This window comes from Eptesicus fuscus, chromosome 3 (assembly GCF_027574615.1).
Source record: "Eptesicus fuscus isolate TK198812 chromosome 3, DD_ASM_mEF_20220401, whole genome shotgun sequence".
Classification (NCBI taxonomy): Eukaryota; Metazoa; Chordata; class Mammalia; order Chiroptera; family Vespertilionidae; genus Eptesicus; species Eptesicus fuscus.
The window spans coordinates 97026744-97043651 of NC_072475.1; the positions used below are offsets into that span (position 1 = coordinate 97026744).

Below are 16908 nucleotides of genomic sequence, written 5' to 3' on the forward strand. Positions count from 1 at the left end.
AGTCTCATTTGGGGTTTCTATTTAAAACTCCAAGAATCTTTTAGCTGACAAAATTTCTTAGGATAGTATTGCCGTAAATAGGGGTGACAAGATACATTTTTATCAAGAAACAATATTTGTTATCCACTTCACACCTTTTAGTTCACATATCTTAAACTATTCTTTACCTCCAGTTACTTTATGCTCAGCATGAAATTATTCAATCGTTTTGAAACATCAAAGAAATAGAAAATTGCTCTCAATCTGCAACTTACAACTGTGTCCCCTGATCAGTAAGAGAAGGTCAAAGGGGCTGCTGCATTCGCAAAGGAAAGGAAAGGGCATACTGAAGGGGATATAGTTAATCCTCAAAGCCTCAAATCATAAGCAGTGGTGATGAATAAAGTCCAATATGCAGTAGCTACAGGGTCAGCACTACACTTATTCAAATTCATAAATGAAAGTAAGGAATAATCAGGCTCTGAGCTGGTAACTCAAATAAAAGATTAAATATCTAATCCCATAAAATCTGACAATCATGGTGAAATCACATACTGCCTTTCTGTTCCATAATGCTAATTTTAGTGCTTCAATGCTATTACTTAGTTTTGATATTTCATCTGAAAATATTTTAGTTAGCAATCATGTATGTATACTTTCATTCAATAAATATTGAGTACATTCTATGGAATGTGAAATTTAAAATAACATTTGTACTAAATTAACTTAAAAAGTACTATGTAATGCTTTCAAAATCTAGTTTTGCTATTTCTGACCACAGTGTACAAATACAATACCCACAAAGTATGTTGATCTATTAAAACTATGTCATCGACATTAAAACTTAAGGTTGTTTTTAAACTGCAATGAAAAAATAGCATTGTGATAAGTTTTCTCTGAAGTTTTGTGAAGGATAGCATACATTTTATATTCATTTTCAATATAAAAAAATTATATTAGTTAATATATTATTCAATAATACACTTTTGAATAAAGTGAATTTCAAACTGCCATTGCATAGTAAAATAGTAAAAATATATATTTTCTTCTATTTCAAAGTTGTTTTAGGATCAAATGCACATCATATTGTATAATGAAATTATCTTTAGTTTGAATTGTATAAATAGTCAGTAAATCTTCCCCTTCAGACAATGTATAAATATTTAATAACATAAAGATGGTCAATAATTTAAATTCAAAGAGATTTGTACATTGATCTTCCAGATAAAATGCTATTAAGCTAAACGATTTCCCACAGGTTCAGTTTTCTCTATGACCCTATGTTTTATACATTCAAGTACTGTATTTACAATGATAAGTAAGGAACCAGTCTTATTTAGCAGGTAAAGCAAATTAACTGGCTGTTATAGATTACTTCTAGTACAACAAAGATGGGAACATACTTATTGCTACTTGAGGTCGAATCCTGCCTTAGGCAAATCATGAAATAAGCCCAGGTAATCACTGTCCTCTTCTATGCTGCTCCAGCTCTTCTGACCCACCTCATGACCCTTGTTTTAATCCCGCCTGGGTGGGTGAATCTTCCTTGTTACATTCATATGCATAGTGCCTACCCAGGGCAACGCTCTTTGGTCAATGTTTCATGCTTCCAGATTACAGTCATAATGTGCCATGCACTAGATACTAGTCCTCAGCTGGAATGCAAGTTGATAGCCAAATAACAGTAAAATTATTAATGATTATAAAATGATAAGTTTCCTCCTCTGAGGATATTTATGGTCTAGGTGCAAACACTTTTTAGAATGCAAGAAATGTTTCCTGAATAGTGAAATTTCAAGTAACAGTATGAAAATATCTTCTGAAAGGTGAGCTTTTACCTGTGCCTCCTGATCATAAGATCTATAACCAGTCCATTCAAAATTATCTCAATTCATATTCCCCAAAATTCAGTATTAAACTTAATCCCTAGGTGTCTTGATATTGAAACAATTAAACAATATAATGAGATTCAACAGCTGTACTATAAATATGTATTTATATAATCTCATAAACTTTTAAAATTTGGCATCTAAGAAATAAAAATGCTCAGGTCTTATTTATTTTAAATTGAGATATAATTGACATATAATATTATATTAGTTTAGTGCAGTGATGGTGAACCTATGACACGCGTGTCAGCACTGACACACGTAGCCATTTCTGATGACACGCGGCCGCTGAGGCGGCCGCATGCCGAGGATGAAACATTTGTGAAATAATGTTTTTTCCTCAAAGTGACACACTACCCGAGTAATGCTCAGTTTTTTGGCGAAGTTTGACACACCAAGCTCAAAAGGTTGCCCATCACTGGTTTAGTGAGTACAACATAATGATTTTATATATGCATCTACTAGAGGCCCAGTGCATGAATTCATACACAGGTGTGGTCCCTAGGGGTAGCCTGTGGGGTGGCCTGGCGCCGCCTCCTAACCGCTCCCTCCTGCAGGGCGATCGATTGGGGCCGGGGCTCCCACCCCCGAGCCACCACTGCTGGTCATCATCTGCAGGGCAATCAGCTGGGTGATCGGGCTCCTGCTCGCACCTGCCTTGGCCTGGCGCCATCTGCTCACCTGCTCCACCATCCCACCGCAGTCCCGCTCTCATCGGGGCCCATTGGGGCCTATTGGGGCCCATCAGGACCGCCAGCACCTCCACTGCCACCCACTGCCAGTGCTGCATCACCAACACCCGCCATGTTCCGCTCCGCCCCCTGGCTGTCAGTGCACGTCATAGTGAGCAGTCAAACTCCCTGTCGAACTCCCAGTTGAGGAGACAGTTTACACATTAGGCTTTTATTATATAAGATTGTGAAATTATTAATATTACTTCAATAAGTTTAGTTAACATCTATCACCATATGCAGTTTTTTTCTTTTGATGAGAACTTTTAAGATATGATCTCTTATAAACTTTCAAATATACAGTATAGTATTGTTAGTTATAATCACCATGCTGTACATTACATACTCAGAACTTATTTATCTTATGACTGAGTCTTGATTATTTTTAACCTTTTTTTTAAGTCACTGGCATTAAGCCAATGAACATAATACAGAGGACACATGTAGTTCAATATGTGCACTGATGGTTTTATAGATACGACTAAATTTATATTTCATACAAATTATATTGTTAAAATAATATTTTATATTATTAAAATGTATTCTTTTTAATTTTTAGGAGCATAGGGTAAGGGTGAGAGTTGAGAAATATGTTTTACAGAGACTAGTATCATTTTAAATTCCTTAGTACTTTCCTATATCTGAGTCAGAAACATATATGGTTAAGTTTCTCATAATAACTACAATTTAATTTCAACCCATATTTGTCCTAATTCTTTCCTTTTTATTTAATTTATTTTTAATTGAATTTATTGGGTGACATTGGTTAATAAGATACTGCAGATTTCAAGCATACAATTGTATAATATGTCATCTGTATATTGTATTGTGTGTTTACCACCCCAAGATAGGTCTCCTTCCATCACCATTTATGCCCTCTTTACCCTCTTCTAGTCCCCCCCCTTCCCTCTGGCAATCACTATACTGTTGTCTGTGTTCATAAGTCTTTCCTTTTTTGAGTCCAAACCAGATTTTGTTTCAATCAATAAAGTGGGACCTTTTTTTTTTTTTTTGCTTTAGGAAAACACACCGATAAAAGTATAATAACTCACTTTATAGGTCTTAAATAAGGTTATTTTTAAAATTAGAAGTGTTTTTATCAAATACACCCTCTCTATAATCCTAGTCTTAAAAACCTAGTAACTAAGGTGTTAAATATTTCCCCTTTGCTTTTGAGACTGTTCACCATTCCATAGTATATGCCCTCAATCTCCACTTGTCAAGATAAGGGTAATCAATCTCAATTCCCCATAAAATGTAATTTCCATTAGAGACAAGCAATAAACACTACCAATTTCTTGGTAGCATTGGACTTCTACAAAATAATCTCCTTTACAAGAGACCAGGAGAAAAATACCTTACCACTGAGATACTGTTTTGTAGAAGCAAAAAACTAAATTCATCTTCTTATCTTACTGAGATGACTATAATTAATATTTGTTTAGTCTAGTTTTTTTTTAAAGGTTAAAACAGAAGTCAGTGAAACTGAGTGTTGTTGAAGGGAAAGAGCAGCAACGTGCACATGGAGATAATTTCCTATTAAGATTGCATTCCACATAATCTGGCAGGCATCCTAACATCCCCAAACAAGGTTGAAGCTCTCAGTTCAAAGTCTGGTCCTTCATATCTTATTATGTAAAATACTCCGTGTGGAATCAAAGTCTGGTCCTTCCTATCTTATTATGTAAAATACTCTGTGTGGAATCAAATTATGGCCTCTATCCTCAGTAAGTTTATATATTTTACTAGGGTATAGAAAACACTACAATTCAAGGCAATATATTTTTTTCCAAAACATCCAACATGCAACATGTACTTCCAACAATGAATCTAAATACTGTTAACAGTCATGACGTATATGAATGCTCACTGTTTAATACCAGTGACTTTTCCAAGACAGAAATCTGGTCCTTACTTTCTTCTTGCAATCTTTCAGAGGTTCTACATTGTTTTCAAGACAGACTTCCAAGGATGTTATTAAATGACCCTTACTTAACATTCACTTTTTTTGAGAATTTTAACAAAATTCTCAAAATTTACTTGAGCTAAACTGATGACATATACCAGGGAGCAAGATCTCAAGTGATCCCAATATTCACTTACTTTTAACATAATTCCAATTCCGGTGTTCTTTCAATGATCCCTTTCTCTTTACTCTGGATCTGCAAGCATGTTACTTCCCTCATCACCTTGTCTCTTCTTCCCAACACTGTTCTTTCACCTTATATATCCCCATGAAGTACTCATCTTAGATTCCTCCTTCACTTGAAAAATGTTCTCTTTCTCAGACCTCTACTGAGGATGGATTTGTCTCTTCCAAAATTCCTCCATTGTATGTTTTATATTGCATAATTTAGTATTATAGCCTGCTGGTTGACAGTCTTTCATACTATCTTTTTTTAAAATATATTTTTATTGATTTCAAAGAGGAAGGGAGAAGGAGAGAGAGATAGAAACAATGATGACAGAGAATCATTGATTGGCTGCCTCCTACATGCCTCATACCACGGGGGATCAAGCCCACAATCCGGGCATGTGCCCTGACTAGGAATCTAACTATGACCTATTAGTTCATAGGTCCATGCTCAACCACAGAGCCATGCTTGCTAGGCTCTCAGACTATCTTTTGAATTCCTTAATGACAAGTTTTTATTTATCATCATATTACGCGACGGCTAACATGATACTTTGCATAATTGCAAGCAATAAATTTGTGCTTGCTGAATAAAACTTGTATATACTTTATAGAAATGCCAAAAAGACACTAAAAGTAGAATTAAAACATTGTGTCAGACATTGACATTTATATTGTTAAATAAAATTTTTGAAATAATAATTTATTCCCTAGATTATACAGTGTTTTAATTTCCACCCATTGTTGTAATGTTCTCACTTAAAATGAATTCCATTGTTATCAAAATAGCAACATTTTTGTTGAAAGATTTAATTCTGTAATTTTAAAATAAATTGATACAAACACATTCATAAAAATATTTCCCTTAATATAAGTATATGCTGTGCAAGTGTTATATATTGCTGCAAGTTCTTTAATTGCTTTTATATTAATCCAACACTCACTACTAACATTATAAAGAGCCATCAAAAAGTGAGATTCTTTGTGAAATTAGTATTGAATATTATAGAAATAGTGAAAAGCAAAATGGTCTCAGATTATAAAGGAGAATATATAACAAAATGTTGAGAAAATATTAATTACAGTTTCTGAATTCCCATAGGACAACATTTAGTTTATTACATCTTACAATGTTCTATTGAAATTTATCCATTTAAATATGTCTTTTATCCATACACCTTTTAATATCTAAAACCTTGTATTTGTTTCATTCTTTTTATTTCTAGGAAAATACCTTGTACACAATGGACCCTCAAATAGTATTAATAACATTAATAAAAATTCTACATATATATTCTGATAGTAGCATTATATCAAAAAAATAATAAAGAAACTAAATTGAATTGCAGCAAAAATATATTCATAAGATGAAACTCAGACATTAAAAACCTAAATAATTTTTAAATAACTAGAACAAAAAATAATCAGATTTGTATGGAATCACAAAATATACTAATAGACAAAACAATTCTGAGAAAAGAGAACAAAGTCAGAAGTATCAAATTATACTACAAAGTGAAAGACAAAACATCATGGTATTGGCATAAAAACAGACACACAGAGCAATAGAACAGAATTGGAAGCCCAGAATTAAACCTACATTTACAGGGGCAAATAGTTTTTGACAAAGGAGCCAAGAAATACAATTGTGAAAAGAAAGCCTTTTCAATAAATGGTGCTGGGAAAATTAGAAAGCCACATGCAAAAGAATGAAACTAGACTGCTATTTGTCATCATATACAATAAGTAACTCCAAATGGATCAAGACCTAAATATATGCTGTTGGAAATATAAATTGGCATAGCCACTATGGAAAATAGTATTGACATTCCTCAAAAAATTAATAATAGAGTTGCCATATGACCAAGCAACCCTTCTTCTTGGAATCTACCCCAAAAATATTTAAATGTTTATTTGTAAAGATATATGCACTCCTATGTACAATCACTGGCCTCACATTGTGCATGGTGACCAAGACATGGAAACAATCAATGTGTTCTCCTATAGATGATTGAATAAAGAAGATGTGGTACATACAGTATATATAAAACTATTCAGCCATAAGACAAGATTAAATATTACCATTTGTGACAACATAGATGGATCTTGAAGATATGCTAAGCTAAATAAGCCACATGGACCACATGCAGAATATAAAACTGAAAGCAACAAACAAAAGCTTATAGACACAGATAATGTATAGTGGTTACCATATGGAAAGGATGTAGGGGAGAGGGGTAAAGAGGGTCAAAGATGGTGATGAAAGGAGACTTAACTTTGGATGGTGAACACACAATGCAATATACAGATGATGTCTTATAGAATTATGCATCTGAAACTATATAATTTTATTAACCATTGTCATACCAATAAATTTAATAAAGGTAAAAACTAAAGAGTAAGTTCACTCCAACAAGTTGCATCATTCAATATTCATAAATAATTTTCAAATGTGTTAAGTACTGTATTTTCCGGCATATAAGATGACTTTTTAACCCAGGAAAATCTTCTCAAAAGTCAGGGGTTGTCTTATATGCCAGGTGTCGTCTTATAGGGCAGGTGCTGAAACTTCCGAGCTGGACTGGAGAATCTGCAGTCACCGCATACGGTGGGGGGAGCTCAAAAACAGCTGCACTCCATTCATTTCAATGGAGCCAGACGGAGACCGCAAGTGTCTCTGGTCGGCTCTTTGTTGTACCACATATGGTCTCCGTCCAGCTCCATTGAAATGAATGGAGTGCGGCCGGGTGCTCGCCGCATACGGCGGGGATGCGGCCATTTTTTAGCTCCCCACCCCCACCGTATGCAGTGACCGTATGAAAGCAGCAAGGGCGGCGCTGTACAAGTACAGTAGAAGAAAATCCACTCACCAGGATTCGTGGAAAGAAGTGACTTAACGTGGTCCCAATGACAAGGTGAGGGGGCGCCTCACCGGGAAGGTGTAAGTGAAGGGCGGAGCAAGCTGCAGGGTCCGGGACTCCCCGGGGTATGGAGAAAAGAGATAGATCTGTGCCCAGAAAAACACGCCTCTTTCACCCGTCTGGCCCGCCCTTGTATCTTATTACCGTACCTCCTTCTCTACCTCTCAGATCTCGCGCCTGAGGACTGCAGTGAAGCGGCATTGCTAACTCGCCAGGGACTTGCCTGGCACTTGCTCTCTCGCTATTGTTTGTTATCTTCCTCCTATCATCATCAGTTCCAGTTTGGTTGACAGCTTAGAAAACAAACAGCATGGCAGCTCCCATGGGTTTATTGTCTTATCCTTCCTTTCAGCTTTAGAGTGAATTAGGAAAAGTTTAATCCACTTGCACTGTTTTATGTTTACATGTTTGATGACAAACAGCCTTATGTTTATAAGTGACAGTTTTCCTGCTAAGTACCTGCATGTCATAAGCATTTGAATTAAAATTACCATATTGAAATCAAATCTGATGTTTTTTTTTAATTTTTATTTGGTGTGCGTTGGAAGAGGGGTAGTCTTATACGGCGAGTATATCCCAAACTCTATATTTTAACTGGAAAAGTTGGGGGTCGTCTTATACGCCCAGTCATCTTATACACCGGAAAATATGGTATACCAAATGTTTATTGAAGAAAATGTATCTTTTTTTGAGAATAGAAAAAAATAATTAAAGCATTAAATTGTACAAATTACAAATGTGTTCCAAAATATACTTACATTAAATAAAATACATATTTCAGTAAGAGATCTACAGTGAATGACTGCATCCTGGGAAACCTCAGGCACTGAGGCACAGCCTGCATTCCTGGGAGGAAATAAGAGACTGCGCGTCCAATCACAGTTTGCAGGGGGCTCGGGACGCCCACCTGCCGGGCAGGGTATGTCATTGGCATTGCTGTGCAGGGAACTGATTTGGGGGAAGGTAAGAAGCAAGCTGCTATTCTGAGGTCATTACAACTTCTCAAGCATTTCCTCAGCCTAGAGAGTACAGGTTCACAACGTAAACATGTTAAGGTAAGCAGACAATTCTTTTGAGCCCAAACGCATCTTCTTGCTGTATTTACTAGTATGTGGAACTCTGTCTGCAATGGGCAGTCGTGACGAGGTTCCTCCGCAGGACATGTCACAGGACCCAGCAGAGCCAGTGGGTCTGCGGGAAGCGAGGACTGGGGTGGAAGCCTCCCGAGAGCTGGAGACTACCCTCTAGCACAGTCCGCGCTGCAGGCGCCCCTCCCATCATCCGGGTACCACTTATTGTAGCCTTCCACTTTGTCCCAGAAGTCCTCCTTGTCCCTCAGGTGATGCTCTGCGGCCTCGATATTCAGTGGGTCATTGAAGTTCAGAAGATCAGTAAACCAAGAGTTTAATCCCCAACCTTGTGGGAGGCCAGCCAGTGCCATCGATGGCATGCTCTCTCAGAACACTCAGACATAGCCCGCCAGTCTCTGTGATGCTGGGGTGCCAGATCCTGGTCTTCTCACTTTGGGCGGCACCAGGTTGTATGCATCAGGAACTTCCGTTTCAAACGGAAATTGCCCCCCTCCCCCCGCCCCTTGGTAGTAATCCGCATCTGGGGTTGCAGTTAGCTGAAAGCAATGAAGCTTGTTGGGGTTAGGAAAACGCACTTTGCATGCACAAGGTACGTTAGCTTCAAGTTCTGCAACCTCTTTAAGGAGCAGTCTGTGCCTCACAGACACCCTCAGAGCGGAGTCAGAGAGGTGGCTGACGTCCAGGACCCTTTGAGACCCTCATCCCGCTTTAGTTTGCTCGCCAACATCAGCATTGCTGCCACCTTTACCCCGGGCGCCTTGAGGCAGGCGAGGCGGCCGCGCCCAGCGCCATGCCGGCCGGCCAGGGGCGGCCAGAAGTGGCCCCTCACAGCCATACGGTCTCCGTGCGGCGGGACGGGAAGGCAAGAAAATGCATCTTGAAAAAATCTGTACATTTGACCTTAGGTTATTTTTCAGGTTTTCAAATATAAATAACTTTTGAGTCCTTTTGGTAATTATCTTAATAATAAAAGATGTTATTTTCCAATCTGTAGTATCAAATTATTATCCAAAAGTTTTTTAGAAGGAATTCAATAACATTTTAAAAATATCATCAAGATTAAGTTTTATTATCTCAAATCTAAAACAATATCCTTTGGATACCATATAAATGATTTTATAATAATTTATTATTTTTGTAACAGAACTATTGAATAATCTTATCAAAAGAAAGAAATGCAATTTAATTGATTATTCCAGAGAGAAGAAAAAATACAAACCCGTGCACACATATAAGTTAATGTAGTTGTATAATATTTATACCAATATAGTGTAGTATCATATGTACACAGATGATTGATGTGTGTTTATGAGGGGAAAAAAGGGTGTAGATGCCATATAACTAGTTTTCACATTACTAAAATGTAAAGTGAAGAATGTCTTTTCTTTATAATTGCAACTATAACATAGTACTACGGGGTACTTTTACAAACCTCCCACCTTCTGAAGTCCCTTGAGTTCAGGATATTTGAGATGTTTCAGTAATGTAAGAATCCTACATATTTACAAAAAAAATCTACTAAAAATAACAAAATGAAAATAATGAAAGTAGCCTTTCTGTCTTATTTTCAAAGTCTGAAAAAGATCTGACTTATTTCCTACATTATACATTAGGAAAAAATGCCTTCTAAGTTACTTAAAAGGGAGGCACTAATTTCTTTTACATTCTTGTCAGCCTTTCGGAAAGTAAGCTATTCAATATCAAGGCATATGATCTGTAGTGTTTCCTCAGGGAAGCTTATTCTTACAGTACAACAAACCTGGCTTGTGGATAACTTTATGCATTAGAGCTAACATTTCTTCAAAGACTTATAAAGATTAAAAGATGAGAGAAAATGAAGATCTTCTTTTGAAGGTATTATTGAGTATTTATGTCAAGTGGTTTTAGTATATCTTGAAAATCATTAAATGTCACCAAGATTGTTCAAAGACAGTTTAATTATATATTACCAAATTATCATTATAAATTTCTGTATTTTCTATTCTATATAATCATGTGATTATTGAGATTTTAAGGTTCCACAGGACAAATTTCTGGTTCATTAGAAAGATACTAGGTGAAAAGTAAAACATTGTCTAGGAGAATTAGTTAAGTCAACTTATCAACTGTTCTTTATATTGTTGCCTATTTTATTTACATTATTTTTCCCATTTACCCATCTGAGTCTCTTCTTTCTTCCCTATCCATGACACCACAACTTGGATGGAATTTATTTCCAATAAAATTGAAAGATTACTATATAATTTCTCTCCCACAATATTATTTAATTGTGTGAATTTAAAATCTACTTTATACACTTCTGAATGGACCACTTCTGCATAGTCCTACTCGTAACACTTTATAACCTTGCATTAAGTCAAATATGATATTTTCTAAAGAAAGCACACTAGTATTTATTCAATATCTTCAGTGCCAGTTTTTTTTTTCATTTTTATTTTTATCTTTTTCTTCTTCATTGTCATTGATCATCATCAGCAGCAGCAGCAACAATCAATCACCATTCTTTACTACCTACTATGCTTCAAGCCCTGCACTGTTTTTCACAAGTGGTATAAACACTACCTATTCAATTCACAAAGCAATCCTAAGAAGAAAATATGACTTAAATTTTGCTGATGAGAAAAAATAAAGATTAAAGAGATTAATCTAATTAATGAATCCCCAAATTAGGTGACATTTAATATTTGAATCTATATTTGTATCTCTTCAAATTTTAGTTTTTTCCTACTATTCATTCTGAAGGCATTTGAAAAGGCTTTTAAAATAGTATTCAAATATTTTTGTTAATGTGTCTACTAATCCAAACATTAAATTTCTAATAACAACTAATTTATAACCCAATACTCCATGATACTACAAAAAGAAAATAGAAATAACTTTTTTTTTCTGGATTCCCAAAGCAATATCATCCATACATATGTTCTAAAATTTGATAAATATCAACTTTTAATTTTTTTTCTAGTATCCTGGATGACTCATCAAGACTAGAACATCAGATATATAAATTTTATTCATCAGATAATTGCCTAACATGTTAATATCCTGGTAGGTAAACTCTTAACTTCTGGTGTAACTCTACCCCCATAGAAGAGGGCCTAGCTCTGGGTCCCTAGGTACTTTCTCAGCTGGGCTGTTAATCACTCACTTTGGTCAAGACTGTAGAGCATTGTAGAGCTTCAACACCCATTTAATTGTATGGCTCAACACTTGCCTAGTCCATCCTTAGAGTAATTGACAATATTTTAAATATCTGAGAGTATGGTTCAGATGGCTTCCTTCCTCCCTCCCTCCCTCCCTACCTCCCTTCCTTCCTTCCTTCCTTTCTTCCTTCCTTCCTTCCTTCCAATTTCTTTCTTGCTTTCTGTATTTCTTTCTTTCTGTAATTCTTCCTTTTATCTCTCTCTTTCTTTCTCTCCTTTTTTGTTCTTTCCACTTATTTTTTAACACCACTCTCTTTATGTAATCCATCTGTCTTTTCCTCTAACCAAGCTCAATATAAACACAAATTATAAAACAAGAAATAACAGCAGTTATTTCTTGATAAGTTAATTAAATTTAACATCACTCACAGTAAAGATGAGCTAAAGTTTATCTGTTGAGTCCACATAATATTGATGATATAAAATGAAAGAAATGCATGAATCCAAAGCTCATATAGCAGCATTGTCAAACTTAGTTTGTTTTTACTCCTTTCTTCATATTTGTTCTTTTTTATCTTCTCTAACATAATCTTTGTTTCTATATAGGAGAATTGCAAGAAGAATGGATAATACATTACTTTCCATAGCACATATACATTCAAAGGCTGTATTTACATAGGATATCTTTTATAAATGATTTAGAGGATAATTTTTTATCTTATTATATAAAATTTAAATTCTTGTGGTAAAATGGTGTAAGTGTTTAAGAAAAAGTATTTATTATCTTACTACATTTCAAATGACTACTGCACTATAGAAAGTCCATCTTCTCTACTTCCTAAGGGTTTTGCTCGTATGATGGATAACAACTATTTTTAGGAAGTTTTATCAATGTATAAAGTGCTTGCGATAAAAATTCCCTATTGCTGAAGAGGTACCAACAAAACTGTCAACCACCTAAAATACAAAGAAATAATAGTGATGGCAAAGATTAGTACAAAATGACTGCTATAATAATAAAATCAATAATTTATTGAGCCACAGGATATATGGATTAGTGATGAATACTGCTGATCATACAAAAATGAACACAGTTTTACTGAAGAATATTATTGGTATTTTCAAATGACAAAAATCTTATGTCTGTCTGAAACAATGTGTTTGAAACAGCCAAGAGCTTACAAGGCTGAATGGTTTGGTATGTGGGACAGTGCTGCAATCATGTCTCCTATCTTAAACCTGGTTTACCTTCACCTAGCTTACCTTAGCATGATCTTTTAACATTGATTCCATAGATAGTGTTAGTTCTACCAACACTGCCACTTCATTTCATTCAAAAAGAGGATTGAGTTATTGATTAACATAGATTATTTATAAAATTGTTGAATATATAGGGGTCTGTTTTCTGAGAATCAAAATGAAATGAATCAAAAGGTCAATCATTTACATTTATTTAGAGTCTTATCCAAACTCTAACACTGCCTTGCCTTGGTAAGCAATATAGTAGACAATAAAAAATATATTATGTAATCTTAGAAAAAAACACATATAATAAGATAGTATGGTAAAAAGACCAGATATATCTGCATATCTGTGAGAAACAAGAGAGGCAAGGCTCCACATTTCAGCAATACATGGCCCATTGACTTGTCTTATCACCTTCCTTTCTTATTGAGTCCATCTACCACCTTTGCACTACTCTACTCACCCCCTCAATAGGTAGCTAGGTACTAGTAAATAAGTAGAGATGAGTTGGTAGATGACAGACAGATGATAGGTAGATAGATAGATAGATAGATAGATAGATAGATAGATAGGCAGACACACAGGTAGATAGGTATAGCATATCTATGAATATAATGGAGATGGAGCAAGTGGAAAGATTTCTTTTTCCTGCTTTATACATGGACACAAACAAAACAGTCAGTTTCACTTAATCTCACTTAACAGAGAGATTCCATAGCTCAGAGCTAACAATGCATCTTTGATATGGAAAAGAAAATGGGGTCTTCAGAGTTTACTCAGGGAAGAACAAACTCAGGGAGAAAAGAAGGAGAAAGATGGCAGCATTCTGAAATTCTCTATTTCATGGTTTTTGCCTTGAACAAATTTTGCTGCTTAGTAGTTAACTAAACTGACACCACACTGATGCCATAGGATTAACTTTAGGGTTTGATAGATATGAAGATCAGGCCTGTGTAATCATAAGTCTAGTTATTTTACTGTTATAGCTAATAACATGTGACTCATGGAAGATCTTACAAGTGGCAGCTTAAATATTTGCTCCACTGAATGAATTTTTCCTGATCGCTAGACTATATTTCCCTCACTTTTATAAAATAAGGAAATATTTTTTAAACTTATCTTTATTTTTGAAAGTATTACAGATGCCCCCTCTTTTTTGACCCCTTCCAACCTGCACTCACTCCTCCCAAGCCTTCACCACTCTATTATCTGTTGCCATAGGCTATGCATATATGCATACAAGTTTACTGATTAATCTCATCCTCCTTCCTCCTCTCACCCCCTCACAGTTCACTGGGGGATGCTTACAATTTAACACACATGGAAATACAGAATGCTGAAACATTTTTTGATAGTTTTTAAGCAATAAATATGTTGAGGTTGAAGTATTTGAATTATAACTCTGACATGAGGATAAGTAGGTAAAGTAGTATTAAAATAAAACAAAGAAAAAATGAAAAACAAAGATGTAGGAAGATAACACTAAGCAATAAAAGGAAAACACAAAGAAGCTAGAGGCTACAGATCAAGTGAACCACTGTAAGGCTTCCTCTGCCTGAGGCAGCAAGATAGATACTGAGGACCATCAAGAACTGACTTCCGGCCGGAGTCTGAATACTGCGATTTAGGGCAGAGTGTAGGAAGAGTTAATGCAGCTACTTGGGTTCTCTTTCTGTATACTTAGTCTGAGGAGGGGAGAAAGAGAATGCATGACAAGCAGACCAGTGAAGAACCCCAGACCATGTAAGTTATTAATCAACGTCCCAAATGTTTACTGGCTATGAAACACTGCTCCTTCCCCCTTGGTATTCACATTCTCACCTCATCTTTCTTTATGACTAGGTTTATTATTTGTCAGAAAAGTTAGACTCCTTAAAAACCATAGTTGTCAACTTTTTCCACTCTCAAAGAATGAACAAGTGTGCAGGCTAAAAAAAGGTGTTATTTTAAGGATAAAAAGAAAATAAAGAAGGCAAGAATGAGTCTCAGCAACCACAATGCCAAATATTCTAGAGATCCAGAAACCCATTATTTGCCTTTAAGAATAAAACAATAAATGTCGTATCTATTCCCAAGCATCCCTAACACAGCATCATTTGGGGCTTCTATAACCCTCCACCCAAGGCCCTATCCATATCTGCCCATTTTGGGATCCAATAGATAGTAGGTGCTTCCTCCATGACAACATCCCGCCTGGAATGGGACAGCCACAGGACAATTTCTTATTTTTCTGTTTTCCCTACCACATGCCCATCCTTTTGTAAACAGTTCTTTTTAACAAATTTTCCTCAAATGACCCAAAGGCTGTGCCAGAAGCTAAATCCTAATATATAAAAACCCTGGGTCGTAACGACCAGTAATGACAGAGGCTCGACCAACTGGAAGTCAGTCCTGCAGTCATGGTGCCCCAGCACTGACTGCTTAGGGGGCTGTGAATCAGGGCCAGAGAGAGGCCTGAAGAAAGAAGCAGGGACTGATCCGTTGCCTCTGTGGCAGCTTTTGATCAGCACTTGCCTCTCTCTTTCTCTCCCAGTCTGGCCAGCAGTCACGCCTCCATTTCTCTCTAGGCCTCCACCTTTCTGATCAGGCCCTGTTGATAGAACCAGAGATGCTGACTGGCACAGGAACCGACCAATCAGAACCAAATGTGGGTGAAGTGTGAGGAACCAATGGCTTCCTAGGAGGAGGAGCTTTTGACATTAATTGGCATAGCAACTGGCCAATAAGAACCAAATCTGTGTGCTATGAAGAACCAATGGCTGCCTAGGAGGTGGAGCTTCTGACGATGACTGGCATAGACAATGACCAATCAGAACCAAATCTCTGTGCCATGGGGAGCCAATGGATGCTTAGGAGGTGGAGTTTTTGATGCTGACTGGCATAGAAACTGACCAAACAGAACCAAATGGGCCAGCAGAGGAGGGCAGTTGGGGACGAGATCAGACCTGCAGGGGAGGGCAGTTGGGGGTGAGATTAGGCTGGCAGGGGAGGGCAGTTGGGGGTGAGATCAGGATGGGAGGGAAGGGCAGTTGGGGGCAATCAGGCAGGGAGGCAGAGGCAGTTAGGGGCTTTCAGGCAGGCAGGCAGGTGAGCAGTTAAGAGCCAGCGGTCCCAGATTGTGAGAGGGATGTCTGGCTGCCAGTTTAGGCCCGATCCCACTGGCAGTGGGACATCCCCCAAGGACTCCCCAATTGGAAAGGGTGCATGTTGGGCTGAGGGAAACACCCCTCCCTATGTGCATGAATTTTGTGCACTGGGCCTCTAGTGAAAATATAAAGGGAGAGGGATGTGATTCCAGGGTCCTCACCTAAGCTTTAACAAAAGTAATTCCATTAATATCTGTTTTAATGAGTTTGTGAGGAGTTCTAAGAATTATTTTAATAAGTAAGTGGTATTCCTATAACAAGCATTTTATTAGCATATAATTCCTAAAACACTCTTTTTTAAAAATCTTTATTGATGAAAGTATTACATCTGTCCTGTTTTTTCCTCTATTGACCTCTTCTAGCCTGTCCCCAGCCCAGGCCTTCACTACCCTATTGTTTGTGTCCATGGGTTATACATATATGCATACAAGTTTTTTGGTTGATATCTTCCCACCCACCCACCCTCCCCTGTTTTCACTCTGAGATTCCACAGTCTGTCCCATGCTTCTATATCTATGGATCTACTTTGTTCATCAATTTATTTAGTTCTTTAAATCCCACATATGAGTGAGATCATGTGATACTTGTCTTTCTCTGACTGGCTTATTTCACTTAGCATAAGACTCTTCAGG

At 36.7% G+C, this 16908-nt stretch overlaps 1 pseudogene; it reads right to left on the bottom strand.

Moving 5' to 3' along the window:
* Window positions 1-8891: 8891 nt before the first annotated feature.
* On the bottom strand, window positions 8892-9478 carry LOC103295814 (NEDD8-conjugating enzyme UBE2F-like; annotated as a pseudogene).
* Window positions 9479-16908: the final 7430 nt, after the last annotated feature.